This window comes from Abrus precatorius, unplaced genomic scaffold (genome assembly GCF_003935025.1).
Source record: "Abrus precatorius isolate BTA unplaced genomic scaffold, Abrus_2018 Scaffold5, whole genome shotgun sequence".
Lineage (NCBI taxonomy): Eukaryota > Viridiplantae > Streptophyta > Magnoliopsida > Fabales > Fabaceae > Abrus > Abrus precatorius.
The window spans coordinates 10,886,012-10,898,236 of record NW_020874395.1 but is presented as its reverse complement, the minus strand read 5'-3'; the positions used below and the strand labels follow the sequence as shown (position 1 = coordinate 10,898,236).

Below are 12,225 nucleotides of genomic sequence, written 5' to 3'. Positions count from 1 at the left end.
TTATAAGTCGATGTTGAAAAAAATTACATAATAAAATAATAAATAAAATAATTAAATATTTAGTTATTAAATTTATTAAAATTAGAAATATGACTTAAAAATAAAATATAAAATTAATTCTATTTAATAAAAGAAATAAATATATTTAAATTAATTAATAAAGACAATCATTTAATAAAAAAATTAAAATATCATTTGATAAATTTATATTGCATGATGAGACTTAAAGTAACGTTATTACATAAAAAATTTTAACGATTTAAAATTTATAAGATAATAATGCTATGCATTACAAATTGTTACATTAATATAATAATAAAAATATTTTAATTTAAGTAAATAAATAAATTATTTATAATAAAGAATAGAGAACTATTTGAGAGAGTATATTTTTAATTAATCATAAAAATAAAAATGATAAGAAATATACTTATATTAGTTATATGTATATAATTAATCAGAGATGAATATTAGTGAGTCTTAATTTATATTATTTAATAATATAAATAGAAGAATATTTTAGATGATAAATTTTAATTAAATAAAAAGATTAATTTAAAAAGATTTAATTTTTTAAATATATTGATGGTGTGTAAAATTGAAGTAATATTAGTATACGTTATTATATATTACTATTATAAACTGTTGGGTTAGGAAAACAACCTTGATTTAAACTAATTAATTAATTAATAAGTTAGCAATTAAAAAACGACACACTTATTGATTCTTATTCCGCATGAATGTGGTTAATTTAGGAATTCCATATGTATACAGAGAAAAATGGATGAAGTATTCAGACGGGGGAAGATTTCTAGTCCAAAACTTATCACGCTTCTAAGATTTTTTGCTGGCACCTCTAATTATGTGGATATTATTAAATGGATTCAAGAAATAGTTCCAAAATTAGACTCTGAATCGTAGTTAATGTGTATTAGTCAGGCAAATTTTAGGCCTCAGTAATTAGTTTTTATTTAAATAAAAATATTTCAATATACAAATTCAATAAAAATTAAAATGAAAAGTTAAAAAGATTATTATTATTATTATTATTGTTATTGTGAATTAAAAATAATATATAAATTAAAAATATAGGAACCAAATAAATTTTAAATTAGCTGATGTATATTAATATTTTTGTTTTCACTTGCTAGACTTGACCGACTTGTATTGAAGACAAAATGAAAGGTCGGTTCCTCTTCAATTTTACGTAAAAAAAAGATATACTTTTATAAGCATTATTTTGTATTAATTAATCTATTACAAATATATATTATGTTTTATTGCAAATTCTTTACTTAACTAATAATATATCAAACAATATTTCAAATTTTGTACTAAAATTAGAGATAAAAATATATATAAAAATTCACGGAGTCTAAGAATATTATTGTTCAAAATGTTTAAGTCAATAGTAAAATCAGTTAAAGAAAAAGGAGGAAGAAATTAAAAATTAAAAAGGCACGGCACCAGCAAATATAAATATTAGAAAGGTTTAATCCACAGAAGGAAGAATCACTTAAATAACATTGTGTGATCATGAATTCTTCTATACTTAGCCTTGTCTGTCTTGCCTTGTTGACGTTTCCTATAGTAATTTGCAAGGCATCGAGAGATGTAGTCTGCATACCAAGTGAGATTGAAACACTTGTGAAGTTGAAAGATCATCTCATTGATCCTTCCAACAGGCTCTCTTCTTGGAATGCAACTGCTAATACCAATTGTTGTGAGTGGTTAGGAGTTGTGTGCAGTAATATAACTGCCCATGGTAGCATTTGAATTACTTGGACTTAAGCGGCAATGACATTGGAGGTATGCAAATTCCTACTTTCATTGGGGCAATCACCTCCTTAACTTACCTCGACCTCTCTAATGCCAGATTCAGTGGGAAGATTCCTCCTCAATTTGGGAACCTCACAAAATTGGTTCATCTTGGCCTTGCAAATTATTACAGTGAAACTCTCTTTGCTGAAAATCTTGATTGGTTATCGGGTCTTTCCAATCTTCAGTATGTTGATTTGGGAGGTGCAAACCTATCCAAATCATTTGATTGGCTACAAACTGTTGGGGAAAACCAAACACAAGAACACAATTATCTAAAGTGAGCAGCGGAAACAAATCCCCAAACTTGCAAGAACCTGTGAGGAGCAACAACAATAACAAATGGCAACATCAAATACAAGGACACAGAGAATTATTTACGTGAGAAAATCCTCTCAATGTGAGAAATAAAAACCCACGGGCTCAAGCCAGTCAATCAAGCTCCACTATAATCAAATGAGGTTACAAGAGAGTCTCAAAATACTACACAAATTTGTGCAAACAACCAGCTAATACAACCAAGCAATAAAGCCTAACCAAAGAGAGAAAATCTCCCAAAACAGAGCTGCTGTTTATACACGATTTCTCTCAGCCAAAACCTTCAATCAACGATCCCAGCGGTCAGAACGAAGAAATATACGTCTGGGAACTTCTGTCAAAGTTTAAGCTCAATCCAACGGTTGAATAAGGAGAAATAACGATTTCTATGCGGCTGGTCTGTGCAGAGTCACCAAAAACTGGGCTTCTGTGCGAAGACAGTATCTCCAACTTCAGACCTCCAATCGACAATCCGAATGGTCAGAACAAAGAGCACCGTGTTACGAATCTACTGTAAAATTTTCAGCCGATCCAACGGTGAACTAATCGGATATCAGAGAAATGGAGCAACTGGTCTGGAGCTTCTTTTCTTCCCTCACTTCCCTTCTCTCTTTTTGATGCCTCTCTATGAAAATACTCACACTAAGCTGCGAAATTGGACTTCCCTCACCCACTCCACTGACTTCTCACTCCCCTCAATTAAGTGTAGAAAATGAGCTTGAAAATTTAGACTTTTGGACACATAGTTGGGAGTCCAACCTAACACAAACTCTGAGTGCTCTTCCTTCTTTGACGGACCTACACTTAGCAGAATGTATTCTTCATCCTTATGATCATGATCAACCATCCTTACTCAACTTTTCATCTCTTCTCACTCTCGACCTTTCCTTTACTCATTTTTCTTCTGTTGTCCCAAAGTGGATATTTGGAATGAGGAGACTTGTTTCTCTTCAACTAAGTGTTAATTACTTCAAAGGTCCAATTCCTGATGGTCTTCAAAACCTCACACTTCTTGAATCACTTGACTTGTCTAAAAATTTATTCTCATCTTTACCTGATTGGATATGTAGTTTTCGTCATCTCAAGTTCTTAAACCTTGCATCCAACTTCTTGTGCGGAAGTATTCCTGATGCCTTGGGAAATTTGACTTCTCTGGTTGCACTTGATTTCTCTGGAAATCGGATTGAAGGAAGAATTCCAACTTCTTTGGGTCATCTCTGCAACATAAGGGAGGTTGATTTCTCAGGTCTCAAACTCAACCAACGAGTTAGTGAAATCTTGGAAATTCTGGCTCCTTGTATTTCCCACAGACTCACAACTCTTCAAGTTCGAAGTTGTCACCTGTCAGGCAATCTCACAGATCAAATTGGGATGTTTAAAAATATTGAGACGTTGGACTTTTCCTACAACTCAATTCATGGTGCACTCCCTCCATCATTTGGAAAACTCTCGTCATTAAGGCATCTTAATCTGTCCAACAATCAATTCAATGGGAATCCATTTGAAAGTATTGGATCGCTCTCTAAATTGTCAAATCTTGATATTGGTCACAATCGTTTTGAAAGAGTTGTGAAGGAAGATGATCTTGCAAATCTTACAAACTTAAAGTACTTTCTTGCACCAAGTAACAATTTCTCTTTAAAAGTGGCTCCTAATTGGCGTCCTAGTTTTCAAGTTATTGCATTGGAAATGTGCTCATGGAATTTAGGTCCCAAATTTCCATCATGGATTCAGTCACAAAAATATCTTAAATATATGGCAATATCTAACGCAGGGATTTCAGATTCTATTCCCACTTGGTTTTGGGAAACATTTTCTCAGGCGTCTGATATGGACCTCTCTCATAATAGCATCCATGGTGAGCTTCCAAATACATTGGATCTAAGCTCAAATCGCTCACGTGGCCAACTGCCTCAACTTTTTGATAAAATGATTCACTTAGACCTATCACACAACTTGTTCTCCGGATCCATGACTGAATTCCTTTGCAAAAATCATGACAAGCCAAAGAAATTAGAATTTCTCAACCTTGCATCAAATAATTTATCAAGGGAAATTCCTGATTGTTGGCAAAGGTGGCCATATCTTGTGGATGTAAATTTACAAAGCAACCATTTTATTGGGAATTTACCCTCGTCTATGGGCTCTTTAGCCTCGCTTCAGTCTTTGCAACTCCGCAACAACACACTTTCTGGAAATTTTCCCCAAATTTTAAAGAACACTACTATGTTAATATCCTTGGACCTTGGTGAAAATAATTTTTCAGGAAGTATTCCAGCATGGTGTTGAGAAAATTACGCCGAACTTTCTTGTAATATCAGATTTGTGAAAGTGAAAAATAAATGCGGAATATTTGCACACACAAAATTGATAACGGAGTTCAGGCAATAATGCCTACGTCTCCGGACTGCTGCAGATATATTACTGAAAAAGGGAATACACTCAGTGTTTACATAACACTTAAAAATACTCACAACCTATAACCCAATTATACCCAAAAGCTAAACTATTTTCTCTCTTTTTCTTTCTCTTATTTGCTCTCTATTTTTCTCTTAGAAATGGATGCGATGAATGGATGGAAGAGCTTCGTATTTATAGGCAACAAAGCATCACAATTTGCTAATTTTTCAACCAAAGTTAGGCACCGAAAACGCTAACATTCAACCGAATGTTAGGTACCGAAAATTGGCACACCATTTTTGACTTTTCAACAATCTCCCACTTGAAGACTGATTTCATTCTGTCTTCACACCTCAATTAATGCAACAGTCTTTTCTGGTCTGTTATTCTAGCAGGCCAACTGAAGTTGAACACAACTTCAGTTTGTCAATGGTTACCACCTTTGTTAGCATGTCTGCTGGGTTCTTGCTTCCTATAATCTTTTTCAATGTCAGCACCTCATCCTCAAGCAGAGATCTGATGAAGTGGTAACGTATGTCAATGTGCTTGGTTCTAGAGTGAAATGCTGAATTTTTTACCAGATGTATTGCACTCTGACTGTCACTGTGCAAAACACTCCTCTCTTGGATGAATCCCAGCTCTGTTAACAAACCTTGAAGCCATATCAACTCTTTACTGGCTTCTGTGACTGCTACATACTCAGCTTCTATAGTGGATAAAGCAACAATCTTCTGTATCCGCGACATCCAACTGACAGCTGTAGTACCAACAGTAAAAATGTAACCGGTGGTACTTCTTCGGTGATCGATTTCACCTCCGAAGTCTGCATCTACATAGCCTTGTACTTTTAATTCTCCTTTTCCAAAGTACAAACACTTCTTTGTTGTGCCTCGTAGATATCTCAAAATCCACTTGACTACTTCCCAATGAGCTTTTCCTAGATTTGCCATAAACCTGCTTACAACTCCCACTGCATGGCCAATGTCTGGCCTAGTACACACCATTGCGTACATCAAGCTTTCAATGGCTGAAGCATATGGAATCTTAGCCATGAAGTTTCTTTCTTTCTCTGTCTGAGGGGACTGATCCTTGGATAGGCGAATGTGACTGGCCAAAGGTGTGCTAACCGGCTTGGCCTTGCCCATGTTGAATCTTTGTAAAACACGATTGATATACTCCTCCTGAGATAACTGCAAAATTTCTCTTTATTTATCTCTCGTGATTTGCATTCCAAGAATCTTCTTTGTTGGACCTAAGTCCTTCATGTCAAATTCTTTTGACAGCTGCATCTTTAGATCTCTAATCTCGTTCATATCTGAACCTGCTACTAACATATCATCAACATAAAGTAGCAAGATAATATAACTGGACTTATATCTTTTGAAGAAACAACAGTGGTCGGCATTGCACTTCTGGAAGTCTTCCTTGTGCATGAAGCTTTCAAACTTCCTATACCACTGTCTTGGGGCTTGTTTCAGGCCATACAAGCTCTTCTTTAATCTGCATACCATATTCTTTTTCCCTTCTTGTGAGAAACCTTCAGGTTGATGCATGTAGATTTCCTCATCTAAGTCTCCATGAAGAAATGCAATCTTCACGTCCAATTGCTCAAGATAGAGCTCTTCACTAGCCACAATACTTAAGACAGACCTGATAGTATTGAGCTTTACAACTGGAGCAAAGATTTCAGTGTAGTCAACTCCTTTTTTTTGCTGAAATCCTTTGACAACTAGTCGGGCTTTGTATTTCTTGGAGCCATCATGATCCTCCTTCACCCGATACACCCATTTGTTGTGAAGTGCCTTCTTTCCTATAGGTAACTTAGTTAGTTCCCATGTCTGGTTGGAGATCAAAGACTTCATCTCGTCTTTCATAGCAAGCTCCCACTTATTGGCATCTATGGTTTGACATGCTTCTACATAATCTTCAGGCTCTCCTCCATCAGTCAACAACATGTAGTCCATGTATCTCCTGTTAGGCACATGAGGTCGAGAAGACCTTCTCAATACAGGAGTTGAAATAGGAGCCTCTGATGTGTCAGACTGCAGCTCACTGTTCTCTTCAGTTGATTCCTCTGACTGATGATTCTCAACTACAGGATTTTCTGGGACATCATCCACTTCTGCATACACTGGCTCAATCTGTTCTGCATTGTTGGCGCTTGTGCTATGCTTGTCCTTGTACATCACTCTTTCATTGAAGATTACATCTCTGCTGCGGATCATCTTTCTGTTTTCGTCATCCCATAGGCGGTAGCCAAACTCATCTTCACCATAACCGATGAAAGTGCACTTCTTTGATTTGGGATCAAGCTTACTCCTGCTTTGATCATTAATGTGCACATATACTACACAGCCAAAAACTCTAAGATGTGAGAGTTTTACTTCTTTTCCACTCCATACCTCTTCTGGTATTTTGTGCTCCAATGATACCGATGGACCTCGGTTGATCAAGTAAGCTGCTGTGTTGACTGCTTCTGCCCAGAACTGCTTTGGTAAGCCTGACTGCACACGCAAGCTTCTGGCTCTTTCAGTCAACGTTCGATTCATACGCTCAGCTATACCATTGTGTTGAGGTATACCTGGCACGGTCCTCTCCATTCTGATCCCGTGCTCATAGCAAAACTTCTTGAATCTGGTGTCTTCATATTCACCACCATTGTCGGTTCTGATCTTTTTAATCTTCAATCCTGTTTCATTTTCAACCATGGCTTTCCACATCTTGAAAGCCTCAAATACTTCAGACTTATATTTCAGAAAGTATACCCATACCTTTCTGGAGTGATCATCGATAAAAGTCACAAAGTATTGCTTCCCACTAATGGATGGAACAGATGTTAGACCCCAAACATCAGAGTGAACAAGCTCGAGTCTTTCCTTCTTTGGGGTTCTTCCACTTGTCTGAAAGCTGACTTGTTTTTGTTTTCCAAGTATACAGTCTTCACACATGTCAATTTTTACTGACTGAAGACCTGGTAGCTTACCGTTTGAGTGCATGATTTTCATCCCTTTCTCACTCATATGGCCTAGTCTCTGGTGCCATAGATTGGGATTTTCATTTGCTGCAACTGCAATCAGATGACATGCTCCTGCTGTCTTATAAAGAGTACCACTCTTTTTGCCACGAGCAATTACCATTGCACCCTTTGAAATCTTCCAGTTATCACCATGGAAGACTATTGTGTAGCCTTCACTGGCCAACTGGCTTACTGAGATTAAGTTCTTTGTCAGGTCGGGAATATGTTTGACATATTTCAATTCCCATACAGACCTGTTCAACTTAACCTTCACTACACCTTTACCCACAATCTCACATGATTGGTTGTTACCAAGGTAAACTTTACCAAGGTTTCCGGGAACATAGTTCTTGAAAAATTCTCTATGCGAAGTGGCATGAAAAGATGCTCTAGAGTCTAACACCCAAGGCTCTTCCTTGCTTTCTAAAGAACATATCAACGCATCATCTCCTCCAAAGGTGGAAGCAACATTTGCCTCGTCTTTCGCCTCCTGATTCTTTCGTGCACTCTTGTACTGATTCTTGTAGTGCCCGGATTTCCCACAATTCCAACACTCGATTGCCTTTGATTTGTGGGAACTATGATGACTTCTAGATTTGGACCTCCTGTCCTTTGATTTACCACGTCCATTTCCTCTGCTTGAATTTCTTCCTCTTGACTCTGTATGCAATACTGAAGAGGTTGATGATTCTCTTGACTCTCTTCGTCGAATTTCTTCATTGAGAATCAGATCACGAACGTCATTGAATTTCAACTTAGTGTCTCCCGTCGAACTACTCACAACTGTGACAGTAGTCTTCCAACTTTCTGGTAGAGAGGACAAAAGTGCCAATGCTCGTACCTGATCATCAAATTCAATCTCAACTGAACTCAATTGGGTTAGGACTGTATTGAGCTCATTTATGTGGCGCGCTACTAATGCGCCTTCTGTCATCCGAAGGTTGAATAACCGCTTCATCAAATAAACTTTATTTGAAGCAGACGGCTTTTCATACATGTCGGAAAGAGCCTTCATAAGATCCGCCGTGGTCTTTTCTTTTGCAATGTTGAAAGCAACATTACGGGATAACGTCAATCGGATGACTCCAAGGGCTTGTCTATCGAGAAGATTCCATTCGTCCTCTTTCATGCCCTCTGGCTTTGTTCCTGTGAGAGGTTGATACAGCTTTTTCTGATACAGATAATCCTCGATCTACATCTTCCAAAAGCCAAAGTCTGTACCATCAAACTTTTCAATTTTCACCTTTCCTTCATCTGCGACCATCACTCCCACTCAAATCTGACTTCTCCTCATAATCGTTTCTGACAATTTCTGTATACCACTGTGTTTAGAACACGTCTGTGAACAAATTTGTAATGCTGACAAATTTTTCACTATTCACTATTCACTACTCACGTGAACAGTACTTGCGAGTTTACTATTCGTGTGAACGGTTGATTGCAGAATTTTACTATTCACATGAACAGTACCTCACAAAAATTGTAGAATTTTGAACCAGCTCTGATACCAGTTGTTGAGAAAATTACGCCGAACTTTCTTGTAATGTCAGATTTGTGGAAGTGAAAAATAAATGCGGAGTATTTGCACACACAAAATTGATAACGGAGTTCAACCAATAATGCCTACGTCTCCGGACTGCTGCAGATATATTACTGAAAAAGGGAATACACTCAGTGTTTACATAACACTTAAAAATACTCACAACCTATAACCCAATTATACCCAAAAGCTAAACTATTTTCTCTCTTTTTCTTTCTCTTATTTGCTCTCTATTTTTCTCTTAGAAATGGATGCGATGAATGGATGGAAGAGCTTCGTATTTATAGGCAACAAAGCATCACAATTTGCTAATTTTTCAACCAAAGTTAGGCACCGAAAACGCTAACATTCAACCGAATGTTAGGTACCGAAAATTGGCACACCATTTTTTACTTTTCAACACATGGATCAGAGAAAGACTCATAAATTTGAAATTTCTTCGTCTTCGATCAAACAAATTTTTGAGTCATATTCCCAGTCAAATATGTGCTTTGAAATCTCTTCAGGTTTTGGACCTTGCAAACAATAGTTTCTCAGGCAATATCCCAAATTTGTTTCAACCACTTGAATGCCATGATGCTGCCAAACAGAACTACTTATCCATTTATCTATTGTTCCTCAGTAAATACTTCTGATTTTAGTGTTTTGAGCATGCTTCTGTGGCTGAAAGGAAGGGGAGATGAGTATCGAAACATTCTTGGTTTGGTAACAAGCATTGATCTCTCAGATAACAAATTAATAGGAGAAATACCCAGAGATATAACAAATCTGGATGGATTGAATTTTTTGAACTTGTCTCACAATCAATTAACTGGTCATATTCCACAAAGCATCGGTAGTATGCGTTCATTGCAATCTATTGATTTTTCGAGGAATCAACTCTCTGGTCAAATCCCCACAACCATATCAAATTTGAGCTTTATTAGCTTGCTGAACTTGTCTTATAATCATTTGAAGGGAAAAATACCAACATGCACTCAGTTGCAATCCCTTGAGGCATTCAGCTTTGTTGGCAATAATCTATGTGGTGAGCCGTTGCCCATCAACTGCAGTTCAAATGGGAAAATTCCTAATATTGATCAAAATGGCAATGAGAGTGATGGACATGAAGTGAATTGGTCTTTTGTGAGTATGGCATTAGGATTTATGGTGGGATTCTGGGCTGTGGTTTCTCCTTCATTCATGTATAAATCATGGAGCTCTGTCTATTTTTATATTATTAATTATGTGTGGTCTTAACTATAATCTTTTCGGTAATACAGTAATTACTATTTTATATTCTGCAAGTTAAAGTTATCAAATAATGATGAAGCTATTGATTCACAATATTACTTAGCTGATCAAATTTAATATGGACTTTCCTATCTTTGTCTTGATAAAATAAGTTATATGGCCCATTTATTCTCTTACTTTTGCACTTTGTTTAATTTTTTTCAATACTATTTTATATTGTGCGAAATAAAACTTCCATCATATTACATTAAGTTACTGTTAGGTTACACAATCTTGTTGGCCTTTCCTATCTTTATTTTGTAAAAATAAGTTAAATGGCCCATTGCCTTCATTCTTTTAATTTCGAGAGCCTGACGCAATTTGTATTGGGATAATAAGTTGTTGTTCTATATATGTTAATGACATTATACATGAATTATAATCGGTTAGTAATCACGTCGGTTTTTTTCTTTTTTCTTTATTATTGTTAGATTTGCTGCGAAAAGTAGGAAATGCACGAAAACTATAGAAGGACAAAATCCCTCAACAAATTTTTGAAATCATTAACTGGGATGATAGTGGGGTTAAAATTGCCATTAGAGATAATAGGTAGTCTCAAACATTAGCAACAATCGACTTTGTGATACAAGTGTAACTTAGTATACATTATAAATTGCTACTATTGACTGTGCCTTACAAGCAGCAATCATCACTATACATCATTGTGCTTACTTTTATTAAAACACAGCTCGATGTATGTTACTCACTATCCTGCATAAATAACCATTACTCTCTTCCTAATTAACATTTCAACGTTAGTAGAGTTAGAAAGGTTGTAACACCTTAAATTTAAATTCAATTAAATAATAATTTCACAAATCGGATAATCAAATTTTTATAAAAGATTTCGAAATAAGTGAAGGGTTACAAATTAATATCACGTAATTGCTACAGGATTAGTTCAATTACAACAAATTTTAAAAACAAAATCTAAATCTTATAGCAATCCATTCGTCCCTTCACTGAGTCCGATGCTGATCATCTTGATTACCTAAAAATGAATATAAGGGTGAGTACTCTACACTACCAAAACATACAATCACATTTTTATTACATTAAACAAATACAGGCATAGGCAACATTATCACATTCACAAATACAAATCATGAACCCATATATACGCACGCCAGCCACACTCATATTGACACTGTGATCACAGATTTACACCATGAATGGTCGCCGGTTACCCCCGCCTCACGGATACCACGTGGGGAGTCACGAGTTGCTCAGCAAAGGTACTGGTCAAAGGTTTAGTCAAGAAGAGAGTGTGTGGCATGTGGTGCACCCGTTCCACAGTCGGTGTCACTACCACTCCATCTTCCCTAAGGTATTTCTACCGTTCTCATCTCCCACACCCCAGTGTATCGCTGAATCATTCACAGCACATCACAACAGCGTTGCACACCCCAATCATACACATATTTCAGTATATGGCACATAGCCCACATTTAACAGTTACGGCACTAGGCCCACATTTCATTTTTCATAGCACACACAGCACATAGCCCACAATTCATTCAAGACACACGGCCCCTAGTCTATTTCCATTCATATTACACGACCCTCGGGCCCACGTTTCACACAATATTCATTCAATTATACGGCACGAGTGCCCAAGCCCATTCACAAAATTCCACAGAATAATAGCAAATTACACATAAAAGAGTAAGGTAGAGTCTCCCCTTACCTTGGATTGAAGACCCACGCCCAAACTCAACCAAGGAAATGCTCCCCACACGGTTTTTGACCTAAACACACGGAAGAATTCCATGAGAATCCCGAAAATCACCAAGAACAGAGAAAGGGAAGGAAAACGAAAACTCTAACTGTTTAAAACTCACCTCCAAGCGTTCTCCACACA

At 36.5% G+C, this 12,225-nt stretch overlaps 1 pseudogene; it reads left to right on the top strand.

Moving 5' to 3' along the window:
• The first annotated feature begins 1,536 nt into the window (after nucleotides 1-1,536).
• LOC113866654 lies at nucleotides 1,537-10,331 on the top strand (annotated as a pseudogene).
• Nucleotides 10,332-12,225: the final 1,894 nt, after the last annotated feature.